General features: G+C 36.5%; 1 long non-coding RNA gene across 1 annotated transcript in view; it reads right to left on the bottom strand.

Annotated features, from left to right (window-relative positions):
- LOC125026349 overlaps positions 1 to 3,153 on the bottom strand; it is an 11,034-nt gene extending 7,881 nt beyond the window's left edge. Inside the window, exon 1 of the long non-coding RNA XR_007114933.1 lies at positions 3,077 to 3,153. This is a non-coding gene — a long non-coding RNA (uncharacterized LOC125026349). The remainder of the gene's footprint in view (positions 1 to 3,076) is intronic.
- Between the last annotated feature and the right edge of the window lie 11,847 nt (positions 3,154 to 15,000).

Below are 15,000 nucleotides of genomic sequence, written 5' to 3'. Positions count from 1 at the left end.
TTGTTGATGGTGATGACGATGCTCTTGTTGCTGTTGAAGATGAACTTGATGATGATGATGATGATGATGATGATGATGATGATGATGATGATGATGCTGTTGTTGATGGTGGTGACGATGCTCTTGTTGCTGTTGAAGATGAACTTGATGATGATGATGATGATGATGATGATGATGATGATGATGATGATAATGATGATGATGCTGTTGTTGATGGTGATGACGATGCTCTTGTTGCTGTTGAAGATGAACTTGATGATGATGATGATGATGATGATGATGATGATGATGATGATGATGCTGTTGTTGATGGTGGTGACGATGCTCTTGTTGCTGTTGAAGATGAACTTGATGATGATGATGATGATGATGATGATGATGATGATGATGATAATGATGATGATGCTGTTGTTGATGGTGATGACGATGCTCTTGTTGCTGTTGAAGATGAACTTGATGATGATGATGATGATGATGATGATGATGATGATGATGATGATGCTGTTGTTGATGGTGGTGACGATGCTCTTGTTGCTGTTGAAGATGAACTTGATGATGATGATGATGATGATGATGATGATGATGATGATAATGATGATGATGCTGTTGTTGATGGTGATGACGATGCTCTTGTTGCTGATGAAGATGAACTTGATGATGATGATGATGATGATGATGATGATGATGCTGTTGTTGATGGTGGTGACGATGCTCTTGTTGCTGTTGATGATGAACTTGATGATGATGATGATGATGATGATGCTGTTGTTGATGGTGATGACGATGCTCTTGTTGCTGTTGATGATGAACTTGATGATGATGATGATGATGGTGCTGTTGATGGTGATGATGCTGTTGATGGTGATGACGATGCTCTTGTTGCTGTTGATGATGAACTTGATGATGATGATGATGGTGATGATGATGATGACGATGCTCTTGATAAGTTGATAATGCAAGCAATAATAAGAACAATAGTAATAATAACAATAATTAGGATGACACCACCCAACAACAATAACCATAATGATGATGATGAGAATAATAAAAAGAATAATAATAATGATAATAATAATAACAATAATAATAATAACAACAATAATTAATATTATTTTAATAACAAAAACATTAACAGTAATAATAATAATAATAATAATAATAATAATAATAATAATGATCATCATCAATATAATAACCACAATAATAACAATAAAACAACAATGACAGCATTGCTCATAACAGCAACAATAACCACTACCAACAGCACGAGCACATCAGAACAATATCAACGGCAGTGACAATAACCATAACTCCATTTCTCTCTCCGCCAATAGGCCCACACGACCCATCTTCCTTAAACCTAAGTGACGAGTAAAATGCCAATAGGTAGATAGATAAATTAGTAAATAAATAAACAAAACTTAGTAAACCCCAATTTAATAATTTAGTAAAAAGGTCCCTCTTTATCCCCAATAAACACTTAACCCGTCGCTTTTCTTGAAATACTAACACTCGGGATGGCAACAGGCTCCTTGACAGGAGTGCTATGACTTGTTCTCTTTAATTACTTATAGGAAAGCGAGGAAATTAATTAAATTTTTCGATCAATTACAATGTATTATCTGAAATGAGAAAATGCAATCTACCATCTTTTAAAGTATTTATCTTTATCCTATTTGATTGAACTATTTTGCTATTATCATCATGATTATCAGTATCATTTTTATAATTATAGTTACCATTATTACTATAATTTTTTATTATTACTTTTATCATTATTCACTATCATTATTAGTTACTACTGTTATCATTACTATTATTTTACAATCATTAATATTATTATTTTTGTTATCATTATTATCATTTTTTTTATCATTATTATTATTACTACTAGTATCATTACCATCGTTATCATCATCATCATCATCATTATTTTTACCATTACTACCATTATTATATACTACTAGTACTACTACTACTACTACTACTTCTACTTCTACTATCTTTACATGTCGTAATCTCTCATAAAATTTCCTTCCAAACAACCGCACACTTAACTCTCCCTGTCACTCCGAAAACTTTTTAAACAGATACACACACACAACAAAAACTTTACATCTAAAACAGCTAGCTAAACTTTCCCTGAATATATGACTCTTCTTTACATTTCCCACAAATTGCGAAAAGAGGGAGAAACCGCTCTGACTTTCACCCTTAATAATGATTATGGTTTTCCTTTTTTCGTTGTTGCAAAATGAAAAGAATTTGACCCCACTGAGACTTGGTGATAAATCTAACTTATATTCATACCATCTTCAGCATTGTTGTTAACAGTATTAGTACAAGCATCAATTCTGTGACCGGGGTTATTTTCCCCTTATCGATGCCCTTTCACAACGGCAAATTGATAAACGAAAAAAATAAAATAAAATACAAAAAGACAAAGATCACTTGATATCACGCAATCCTCTCACCCCCCCCCCCCCCCTTTTTAACTGCCCAGAAAATACCCGTCCCTTCGCGTAAAACGACTTGTACGTAAATTAATAGAAAAGTTTACGTTCGAGATGGCCTCCCACGATTGCCATATCAATTTCCTGTAATGATTTATTGCCTCATTAATCGGCTGTTTCCGGCTGACGATTGTTTCCATCTGAACGAAAAGTCTTCGAAAGCTCATCCAAACTCCCATAAGTCTCGATGTCAGACGACGATAAATGACATGACATCAACGTCTCGGTGCACACTACAAATCACCGTTAATCACTTCGGTAATTGTTCCTTGGGGTTTCTCTCCCCCTTTGCAGCATCAGTGTCATCCGCAAAGTCACTGATGAACCAACCGTTTCAAAAGTGCTTCCTGATTTTGCCTCAAGTCATAAACCATGAATCATTTCCAAGATTCCTCAAGTGGTAGAATGTGTCCGATCCTCCAGGAGGGACGCTAGGGGGGGGGGGGCACCGACGTCCCTGGAAGGAAGAGAAGGCCCGACCCCTGAGGCCATGCACCGGGGACGCGGGCCACGCCAAGGGGTCGGTCGGTGGGTCGAGGGCGAGCGGCGGCGCGTCCGTTTACCTCACGCAGTTTGGGGACGGTACGAGAGCGGTGGACGTGCGTGCGACCGCCGCCTTCTCCACTGCCTGACTGAAAAGGGTCTCGGCCGCCTCGCCCCCTCCCTCCCCGTCTACTAACCCTGCCCCCCCTTCCCCACCAACCAACCTGCCGAGGTCTTGTGATGCTGCCGTTGTTTCTTCGGATTATCCCTTCTATCTCTCTATCTTCCTTATCACTCTTTTCTTTCATCTTGTTTGCGTTCACCATTCCCTCCTTTCCTTCCATTCCCCCTCTCTTTCTCTCTCGCTCTCGCAAACACACACACACATACAATCACGAATATGCATACAGACATACAGACACACACACACACACACACACACACACACACACAATGCTCCTTTATACTACAAAGCAACAAATATCATTTGCAGTTACAAACATGCACATGCACACACATGCACACACACACACACACACACACACACACACACACACACACACACACACACACACACACACACACACACACACACACACGCACACGCACTCACACTCACACTCACACACTCACTCACTCTCTCTCTCTCTCTTCGGTACCACTGTTGCAAAGGTCTGTTATGTTTTTATTGCATTTTCTAAGCAGAATATCCTCATCCAATTATTCCTGTTCTTTGTGTTATCATTCGTCCTCCCTTCTCTGAATTATCACGATGGTTATTCTCGTTTCTCCTGTATTCCCCCATGTTATTAGATTCTACACGAAATTGCCATAAAAAACAAGGACTGGACAGGAAAGACAATTCCGTTTATCACCGTTAACATAAAGGTAGACAGTGAAAAGGATTAAACGAAAAAAAAAGATCAACAATTTCTTAGGGACGTAAAAAAAAAAAGATAAAATGGAGAAAAAAAATATTTCCTAAACAATGACGTCCCTCATTGTTTTCCTTTTTATGCAACGAACGCGTGCTCTATCTGTGCAACTTTGATATTCCGCTAACAGGTTCAGAATTTTTTTTTTTTTTTCTTTCTCTCTCTCACCTTTTTTATGCTCCTTTTTTCTTTTCTTGTTTACGTCTTGTCTTCCCCTTCTTAGTTTCTATTTCATTCTCCTTTTCCTCCTGTTTCTTTTTTTCCTTCTGCTTCTGTTTCCTTTACCTGCTTTCTTCTTTTATTAACATCTCGTTTTCCAGATCATTTTTTGTTCTTTTTCCACCCTTTTCCTTTCTCCTCTTCTCTTTCACTCTCCTTCTCCACTTTCCTACTTCACTCCCTTTACTTTTTTTCTCCTGTCGATTTTCCCCTTTCTCCTTTTAATTTTTCGTTAGCTTCCCTCCTTTTCCATTTTTATTTGATCTGTTTTATCGATTTTTTTACGAGGTTTAACTGACAATACCGTTACATTTCCGCTCATTTTTGCGCGACATTTCCATCAAGAAACTGAAGGAAAAAAAGCCTCTTTCGTACAGCCTCTAAACCTACCGTACGAGTATATGAAATGTTAAATGAAGATTTTCATATTATTATTAGTGCTAAAAATGTCAAGATAACTTAAATTACTGGATAAATCACAGGATAGAAAGGCAGTGATGGAGGGAGGGAGAACAGAGCGCGTGCATGTGTGTGTAAGGAGAAAAGAGAAAAGAAGAGAAAATGGAGAGAGATAGTTAGAGAGAGAGAGAGTTAGATAGAGAGAGAGTTAGATAGAGAGAGAGTTAGAAAGAGAGAGAGTTAGATAGACAGAGAGTTAGATAGACAGAGAAAAGATAGAAAGAGAAGTATAGACAGATAGACAAAAGGTAACGAGAGAGAGAGAGAATTAGAAAAAAAAGAACAAAAGAAAAAGATACAAGAAAGGAGAGAGAATCATACGTAAAGCAGCAAGGCATGGGGGAGAAGATGCATCGCCGGGGATCTCAAAGCTGATTCTTTGCAGAAATAAGCAGAAGAATCCCTACACCAGGGAGCTGATAGCAGACTAATTCCCGACAACTGGGCTTAAAGAGTCAGGGTGAAGGGAAGGGGGAAAGGGAGAAGGGAAAGAGGAAGGGGTAAAGGAGAAAGTGAAGGGGGAAGGGGAAAAGGGAGAAGGGAAGGGAAAAATTAAGGGGGGAAAGGGGAAGGGAGAAGGGGAGGAGGAAGGGAGAAGGGGAGGAGGAAGGGGGAAGGGGAGGAGGAAGGGGAAAGGGAAAGGGGAGGAGGAAGGGGGAAGGGAGAAGGGGAGGGGGAAGGGGGAAGGGGAAGAGGAAGGGGGAAGAGGAGGAGGAAGGGGGAAGGGAGAAGGGGAGGACGAAGGAAGAAGGGGAGGAGGAAGGGGGAAGGGGAGGAGGAAGGGGAGGAGGAAGGGGAAAGGGAAAGGGGAGGAGGAAGGGGGAAGGGAGAAGGGGAGGAGGAAGGGGGAAGGGGAAGAGGAAGGGGGAAGAGGAGGAGGAAGGGGGAAGGGAGAAGGGGAGGACGAAGGAAGAAGGGGAGGAGGAAGGGGGAAGGGGAGGAGGAAGGGGAGGAGGAAGGGGGAAGGGAGAAGGGGAGGAGGAAGGGAGAAGGGGAGGAGGAAGGGGGAAGGGAGAAGGGGAGGAGGAAGGGGGAAGGGAGAAAGGAAGAATGGTGGGAAAGAGAGGGCGAGGGAGATGTTTGGGGTAAAAAGAGATAACAAAATGTAGATGGAAGGAAGACTGGAATAGGCATGAAATGAGGGAAAGACAAAAGTAAATGGAAGAGAGAAAAGGGAAAAAAGGGTGAAAGGGAGGGAAGAGAAGCCGGGCAGGAAGGAAGAAAAGGTAAGAGAACAAGGAAGGAGAAGAGGAGATGGAAAAGAAAATGAAGAAATAGCCCGGGGAAGGGGAGACGATTGAGAAAAGGGCAGAAAAGGAAAGGGAAAAAGAGGGAGACAGGGAAAATGATAGGGGTAGGTGGGGGAACGGAGGGAGGGAGAAACAGGTGATGGGATAGGAGCAGGTGGAGGAAGGATGGAAGGAAGGAGGAGACAGGGGAGGAGAAAGAAGGAAGTGTGGGAAGGAAAGAGGGAAGTGTGGGAGGGAAAGAAAAAGAGGGTAGTGGGAAAGAGAGGCCGGGGAGGGCGAGGAAGGGAGGAATCGAGAAGTGGGGCCAGTGGGAGGGAGGGAGGAAGGGGGGGAAAGTGAAGAAGTTAGGGAACAGTGGAATAATTAACGACAAAAGGAGCAAGGAAACTTCAGCTAATAGAACACTTAACGAAGACAAGATGATGATGACGGGGGAGAGGAAAAAGTCAAGAAAACCAGAGATAAGGGAAAAGAAAGATGACTAGGATGGGACGATAAAAGATAAAAAGTGACGATGAGAGAGAAAAAAAAGGGAAGATATAATGTTGAAAAGGGATAGGGAGAGAGGGAGAGGGGGAGAGAGAGTAGGGAGAGAGAGAGAGGGAGAGAGAGAGAGAGAGAGAGAGAGAGAGAGAGAGAGAGAGAGAGAGAGAGAGAGAGAGAGAGAGAGAGAGAGAGAGAGAGAGAGAGAGAGAGAGAGACAAAGACAGGCGGGCTTAGATTTCGAATATGAAAAAGAATAATAGAAGTAAAAAAGTTTGGATCTGAGCAGCAGGTGGGCGTGGGAGACGGAGAATGATCGGGCGGCCCTTGGGTCCACTGAATCACAGGCTCTGCGACCCACCGGCCGCCCGCGGGGATGCAAATGAAATTGCCCGTTCACACATCACTGGCACTTGCCGATGGACTGGGGAGGGAAAGTGGGAAGGAAGGAGGGAAGGAGGGAAGGAGGGAAGGAGGGAAGGAGGGAACGAGGGAAAGAGGGAGGGAGGGAGGGAACGAGGGAAAGAGGGAGGGAGGGAGGAAAGGAAATGGAGGAGAAAGGGGTGATGGACGGAGATAATGAAAGAAGAGAAGGAGGGAGGGGGGGAGGGAGGGAGGTATAAAAGAAGAGGAAGGAGGAATGAAAGAAGGGAAGAAAGGAGGAGGGAGGAAAGGAAGGAAGGATACGAAGGGGGAGGGCAGGATGGGAGAAGTGAGAGAAGGGAAGGAGTGAGGGAGGGATTTAGGGAAGGAGGGAGAGAGGGAGGGAAATGTAGGGGGAGAGGAGGATGGACAGGAGGAATGAAAGAAGGGAAGAAAGGAAAGAGGGAGGGAGGGAACAGATAGATAGAAGGGTTTGACGAAAGGAAGGAATGGGAAGAAAAAAGGAAAGGAAAAGTAAGAAGGATGGAAGATGGGCTAAGCGACTCAAGGGGAAGGAAGGAGGGAAGGGATGGGTGAATGGGTTTATCAAGTGGGTGGGTGAGAAGACGGGTGGATGACACACACACACTCACACACACACTTACACGCACACATACACAAAAGAGAGAGAGAGAGAGAGAGAGAGAGAGAGAGAGAGAGAGAGAGAGAGAGAGAGAGAGAGAGAGAGAGAGAGAGAGAGAGGCAATTCTAAAAGCTCAAAAGTTTGTAAAAGTGTATGATAAATAGAGCAAGTTGAGAGTCAGTATTTTCAATGTGTATAACAACCTGTTTCCGTGAATTGCAAGATTCTGCTGAATGTTAATCGTTCTTTAGGAATAACAGCCGTGACACTAATAGCAATAATAATAATAATAATAATGATTATAATAATAATAGTAATAATAATAATAATAATAATGATTATAATAATAATAGTAATAATAATAATAATAATGATTATAATAATAATAGTAATAATAATAATAATAATAATAATAATGATTATAATAATAATAGTAATAATAATAATAATAATAATAATAATGATTATAATAATAATAGTAATAATAATAATAATAATAATAATAATAATAATAATAATAATAATAATAATAATAATAATAATAATGATTATAATAATAATAGTAATAATAATAATAATAATAATAATGATTATAATAATAATAGTAATAATAATAATAATGATTATAATAATAATAGTAATAATAATAATAATAATAATAATGATTATAATAATAATAGTAATAATAATAATAATAATAATAATAATAATAATGATTATAATAATAATAGTAATAATAATAATAATGATTATAATAATAATAGTAATAATAATAATAATGATTATAATAATAATAGTAATAATAATAATAATAATAATGATTATAATAATAATAGTAATAATAATAATAATAATGATTATAATAATAATAGTAATAATAATAATAATAATGATTATAATAATAATAGTAATAATAATAATAATAATAATAATGATTATAATAATAATAGTAATAATAATAATAATAATGATTATAATAATAATAGTAATAATAATAATAATAATAATAATAATAATGATTATAATAATAATAGTAATAATAATAATAATAATAATAATAATAATAATAATAATAATAATAATAATAATAATAATAATAATAATAATAATAATAATAATAATAATAATGATTATAATAATAATAGTAATAATAATAATAATAATAATGATTATAATAATAATAGTAATAATAATAATAATAATGATTATAATAATAATAGTAATAATAATAATAATGATTATAATAATAATAGTAATAATAATAATAATAATGATTATAATAATAATAGTAATAATAATAATAATAATAATAATAATAATAATAATGATTATAATAATAATAGTAATAATAATAATAATGATTATAATAATAATAGTAATAATAATAATAATAATGATTATAATAATAATAGTAATAATAATAATAATAATAATAATAATAATAATAATAATAATAATAATAATAATAATAATAATAATAATAATAATAATAATAATGATTATAATAATAATAGTAATAATAATAATAATGATTATAATAATAATAGTAATAATAATAATAATGATTATAATAATAATAGTAATAATAATAATAATAATAATAATAATAATAATAATAATAATAATAATGATTATAATAATAATAGTAATAATAATAATAATAATAATGATTATAATAATAATAGTAATAATAATAATAATAATAATAATGATTATAATAATAATAGTAATAATAATAATAATAATAATAATAATAATAATAATAATAATAATAATAATAATGATTATAATAATAATAGTAATAATAATAATAATAATGATTATAATAATAATAGTAATAATAATAATAATAATAATAATAATAATGATTATAATAATAATAGTAATAATAATAATAATAATGATTATAATAATAATAGTAATAATAATAATAATAATAATGATTATAATAATAATAGTAATAATAATAATAATAATAATAATAATAATAATAATGATTATAATAATAATAGTAATAATAATAATAATGATTATAATAATAATAGTAACACTAATAGCAATAATAATAATAATGATTATAATAATAATAGTAATAATAGTAATAATAATAATAATAACAGCAACATCAATAAATAAATAAATAAATAAAACTATACGAAAGAATAGTGCCTCCGGAAATCAGACTCTACCCATCACTTCTGAAATGGAAATCATTGAGAGTCGGGAAAGCTATCCTGAGAACATATCAATTCCAACTGCAATATCGAGTCATCTAGTACATAGGCCTATAAGCGAGTGTTCCTACTACCTCTTTGTCAACACCTTCCTTCCATCCAACATCACTGTTTAACGGATATGTGTAGAATTTCACTAATGAATACACGTTGAATAACTTGAAAAATTAACATGCTGTTTATGAAGTCTGATCTTTGTTTATTTTTTTCGTCTTTCGCCTGAGTACATATTGCTAATAGGAAAATGAGGAAAAATGTATTACATATTTGGGATAATTACGCACGGAAATAAAAATAAATATCACACAATAATGATGATAATGATAATAAAGATAATGATGATTGATGACTGACTGACTGATGATGATGATGATGATGATGATGATGATGATGATGATGATGATGATGATGATGATGATGATGATGATGATGATGATAATGATAATAACAATATCAATAATAACAGTAATAATGGAAATAACATTATCAATATTAATTATAATAACACTAAAATAATCATAACAAAGCAACGATAACAATGATAATAATGATACAAATAATAACAACAACGACAGTAATAATAATGGTCATAAATAGCCAATATAAAGAATATAATGAATCGCTGAATATTGCTTTCCCAGATCGGAAAGGACCAAATTGATTTACACCAACATCTGGCGTATTTTACAGTTACAAAGTATGTTGGCGCAGTTCTTCGACGCATGTGAAACGAAATTTACGGTATGAACTTGAAAGTATTATATCCCTGGTGGAATATATTAGCTCTGAAAGGGGGAAAACAAAAACTCATCCGAATTCAATGTCTTATAGACTAATTATATCATATTTTGAAAATATAAAATGCTACTGTTCTTTTCCGTTAATGAATTTCGGTCCAGCATATGAGTTTGCAAACTTAATACATTCACTTAGCTACTTGGAAATTTTAACAATGAATGTCTGATTTACATTTCTTTGAAAGGATTAAAACGTACACATCTTATTTCCATTCGAAAATGCAATTTGCATTTGCCTTTGCTCACATTTTAAACAAACCTTTTCCCATTCTAAAACACATTTTCAATGCTGCACCTGCACTGACCAATTCGGATAATCGTCGGCGACATGCAAACCACATTAAAGGCGACAGAATTGGGCAATGGGCCGTTCAACCCGACAGCCGCTCGCAAGCTAACCTCATTGGACTTAGTAATTATTACAACGCAGGTTGACTGGAGCATTTTGACTGCAGGTGCCTCGCCATTGCATGCAGGTGCCTTCGTGCTTAATGACATTACTCTGTTCATTGATTTATCGCTTTAAGTTTGGTGACTTAGCTCATCGAAGACTTCGCAGTGCATTTTATATTGTATGTTGTAATACAATTTCTCGTAAGTTGGTTCCATGTGAATATAAATCAGTTGTCCCATGCTTGTTGAATATACACATAAACAAGAATGTGAATTCAAATATCAATATCTGAGACAACTACTGAAATATTCAAAATACAGATAGACTTTTCAGTGCAATTTCTCGTTGCAATGGTGTCATGTGAATATCATTCACCAGTTCCATGCATGTTAAATATATACATAAACAAGAGTGAAATAAACATCAATATCTGAGACAACTATTTAAATATTCAAAATACAGATATTCGCGCAAGGATGCCTTATACACTATCAACAGTTCACAAGCACAATAAACTGAGCCACACCGGAAGATAAAAACAACAACTTTTGACTTTAAAAGTAATTTTACAGAAAGTTCGAGCGAGAGAAACTGTTTCGACAGAAGTTATATCCTGCGAGGCACTGAACTACCGCCTGATGCAGATGTTAAGGAAGAAAGACGGAGCTTGTCACATGGAAAACGGAAATTCAAGTAAGGAAAGGAATGGGCCTGCAACCACCTTATATATGTGCGCGCGCACGCGTGTGTACGATATATATATATACATATACATATATATATATATATATATAATGATAATTATATGTTTTAATATATGTACATAATGCACATACACACAAAGTAAATGTGTGTGTGCGTGTGTGGGGGGGGGGGGGGGGGGGTGCGTGCGTGTGTGTGTGTGTGTGTGTGTATGCATGTGTGTGTGACACAATATAGAACAAAAATAATACCTAGGAAGAAAATAATATACATATATACACATAAACAAATTGCTATTTACGTATGACAAATCAAGCTCCTCATTCATCTCATCTAAAACTAATCAACAGGGTGGTGGTGTTCAATGGAAATATACCATCTCCGCATAGGCCTAATACATGGAATAACTGAACATCAATATCTATAAACTGAAAACCAAAGCAGGTCTTTCTCCATCCGACTTAAGTATCAGACCAGTCTTATCATAGAAGGGCAAACATGAGAATGCATATCTTCACAATACAAAAAATGTGCATAACCGGTTGCGAATACAACTCTAATCTTGTTTAATCTATTCCCACCTAACCTAACCGACCCAATCTACCCTCACCTAACACAACCCTAATCTTTATTCGATCTTAACAACCTTAACCTTAAGCCAGGTTCCTATCGACAAGAGAGCAAGTTGCGACCGCCAAAAACGAGGTCGCTTCGAGGCATCACGAGTAGCAACGCGCTCTCTCTTTCGCTTTCACACGCTCTCTTGTGGTCACTAGGCATCTTGTGACTTCTAGCTTCGGCTTAAAACACTCGCATTATATTGTGGAAGTCGAGTGATCGGATGTACAACGGGGTCGCAACGCATTTGTTACGCGGTAGCAAGGCGGAAGCTACGGTCGCTAGGCGGCAGCATGTGAACGAGTGCCAACTTCAAGCCAGAATCGAGGAATGCAAGAGTGCCTGGACCGCTGATACCCTCTCGAGGATCTCGTCAAACAACTCTGGGTTATCTTCATCTAATTCTTGATATAGTTCGGATCCTCCTCCTCAGCTTCTGTACCAGCCCGTAGTAATGACTGTGGTTAAGTCTCTGCTGCTATGTTAGCCAAATGCGGACCCAGGCCTGCAGCCGACGCCTCTTCAGCCTTCTTTGTATAAATCTCTGCAACTCCATGATGTTTCGGAGGGCCGCTTCTTGCGGGATGTTGGCCTCGATCCGGAGAAGAGCGAGGTACACGTCGTCCATGTTGACTGCTTGAAGGTACCGTCCAACCAACTCGAAAGCTCTCACGTCGTTTTTATACTCTCCGGGCTTCTTCGGCCGCATCTCACTCGCTAAATGAGTTCGATGGAACGTAAATCTAGCGAGCCATTGAGTGACTCATGAGAGACGTGCGACTGAACGATAAAAAAACAAAAACAAAAAAAAAACGCTTACTCGCACAACTCCCATGAGTCGCTAGCCGCTCTCTTGTCGATGGAAACCTATCTTTAACACAACCCCTAATCTTATTTAATCTTAAACACAACCATAAACTTTACTCAACCTCACCACAACCCTAACCCAACCCAAGACCATGATATATCATATAGGCATAAGCGCAATCAGTTCTGCCAGCTGTCCTTACGTGGGATAGCGGCTTTGCGTGGCTTTGCGTGGCTTCGCGGGGCTTAGTTTCCCATTCTATTCTTTCACCGAAGGATTAGGAGAACAGCATTATGAAAACTGTCATATTCCTAATGAATCTAGAAAGAGGCTTTGCTTACCTCTCAGCCAAATAAGTCCGCGATGGAATCTGCTATAGGGCCTTCTCTGATCTAAACAGAAAGGAGATGTCTTCTTATAGCGAGTCAAGAGGCCTTGGAGGGGTACGGGACGATTCCCAGATATCTTATTTCTACTGCAGACATTGTTTCTAGTGTTTGCTGTGTACCAGGCTCTTTGATACTCTAAGTTGTTGGTTCGTTTCGATAAACATATATCTTATGTGACATTAAATCACTTTCATAAATATTTAAAACTCCGGAAATCTCGTCTCTTTTCTCTTTCAGAATAAAGCTCGGATGGAAAAATAAACGTAACCTTTGCAACAAAGTTCACTTTTCCTCACGCCGCCCTGCACGAGATAGGAGTAATTAATATTTGCTTTGCACCCGAGATCTGCTACATAACCACAGAGCCTATTTAATATAATCAAGCTTCCCCGCGCCCGTGCAGTTGGCTAACTTCGCTATGCCGTTAAAAATCATACCAAGACCGAGCATCAAGATTACATTTCAGGCCGATGAATTCCGGACTCCTCCAGTCAAAGTTAGATTAAACCACCTCAATTGTAAACAATCAGGAAGAGTAAACAGACGCTTCGATTCCCGTACAAACACACGCGCTGTTTTGAGGACACGGACGCAAGCAAGCATTTCCATCCACCAGGAACACGGTTATGAATTTCCCTAATGCAGGTAAACAAAAACAAGAGAGCCTACAAACGCCTTTCCACTATTTAACCGTTTAGATTTTTTTATCTCTCTTGTTTTCCCTTTTCCTCGCTGTTGACGTGCTAGAGCTTGTTATTTTAAGAATCGGCTGTTGTTTACTTTACTGGATTGATATGCCCGGCGCGTAAATAGACAATTTCCAGTTTCTGCCACTCTGCCTCCCAGCCTTTCTCCCTCTCTGTTTCCTTCCCTGTCTCGTTCCCTCCCTCCCTCCCTCTCTCTCTCTCTCCGTCTTTCTGTCTTTATCCCTCTCCCACTTTCATCCACACGCTATGTATGGCAATATATATATCTGTAATATCTATATTTCAGTATGATCTAGTTGTGTTCCGAACCGATTTTACTGTCGGTAACTGTGATTTAGATTATTTTTGTTGTAGGTATTATCATTATCATCATCATCATTACTACTACTACTATTATTATCATCGTTATCAGTATTATCATTATTGTTATTATTCTATCATAATAACATTATGTCCTAATAATGTCCCATAATTTCTACCATCATTATCATTACTATTATCATCATCATGATTATAATTTATAACATCATTACTATTATCATTATCATTAGCAATACCGTTATCATTATTATTTTAATTTTATCATAATTCCCCTTTCCTGTAAGGCATAAATTTATATTGTGCAATTTAGCATACGCTTCGCTTTCCACAGCTAGGCGGCTTATAGCAAACTTTTCCAACCGTAATCTACTTTTTCATAACGGTACGAGGGAGGGGGGGTATACTGAAGCTTTAATAATGTCCATCGCATATATTCAAGCGTAAAAAAAGGGGGAAAAAATCATAAAAATAGTATAGAAAATAGATGAATAACATAATATCTGTGTTTAGATGCAGCATAAACAACGCAGAAACATACATCAGTTATTGGTAAAATATCTTATAAAAACAAAGAATAAATGGCATCACTTATTCAGGACGATTCTTCTCCTCCACAATAAATGAATATATAACAAATCAAGTATGCTTCCCTCCGGCGAAAACGACAAGAAAAAATAAACAA

The sequence above is a fragment of the Penaeus chinensis genome, chromosome 6 (assembly GCF_019202785.1).
Source record: "Penaeus chinensis breed Huanghai No. 1 chromosome 6, ASM1920278v2, whole genome shotgun sequence".
NCBI lineage: Eukaryota > Metazoa > Arthropoda > Malacostraca > Decapoda > Penaeidae > Penaeus > Penaeus chinensis.
This window is presented reverse-complemented; position numbering and strand designations above follow the sequence as displayed.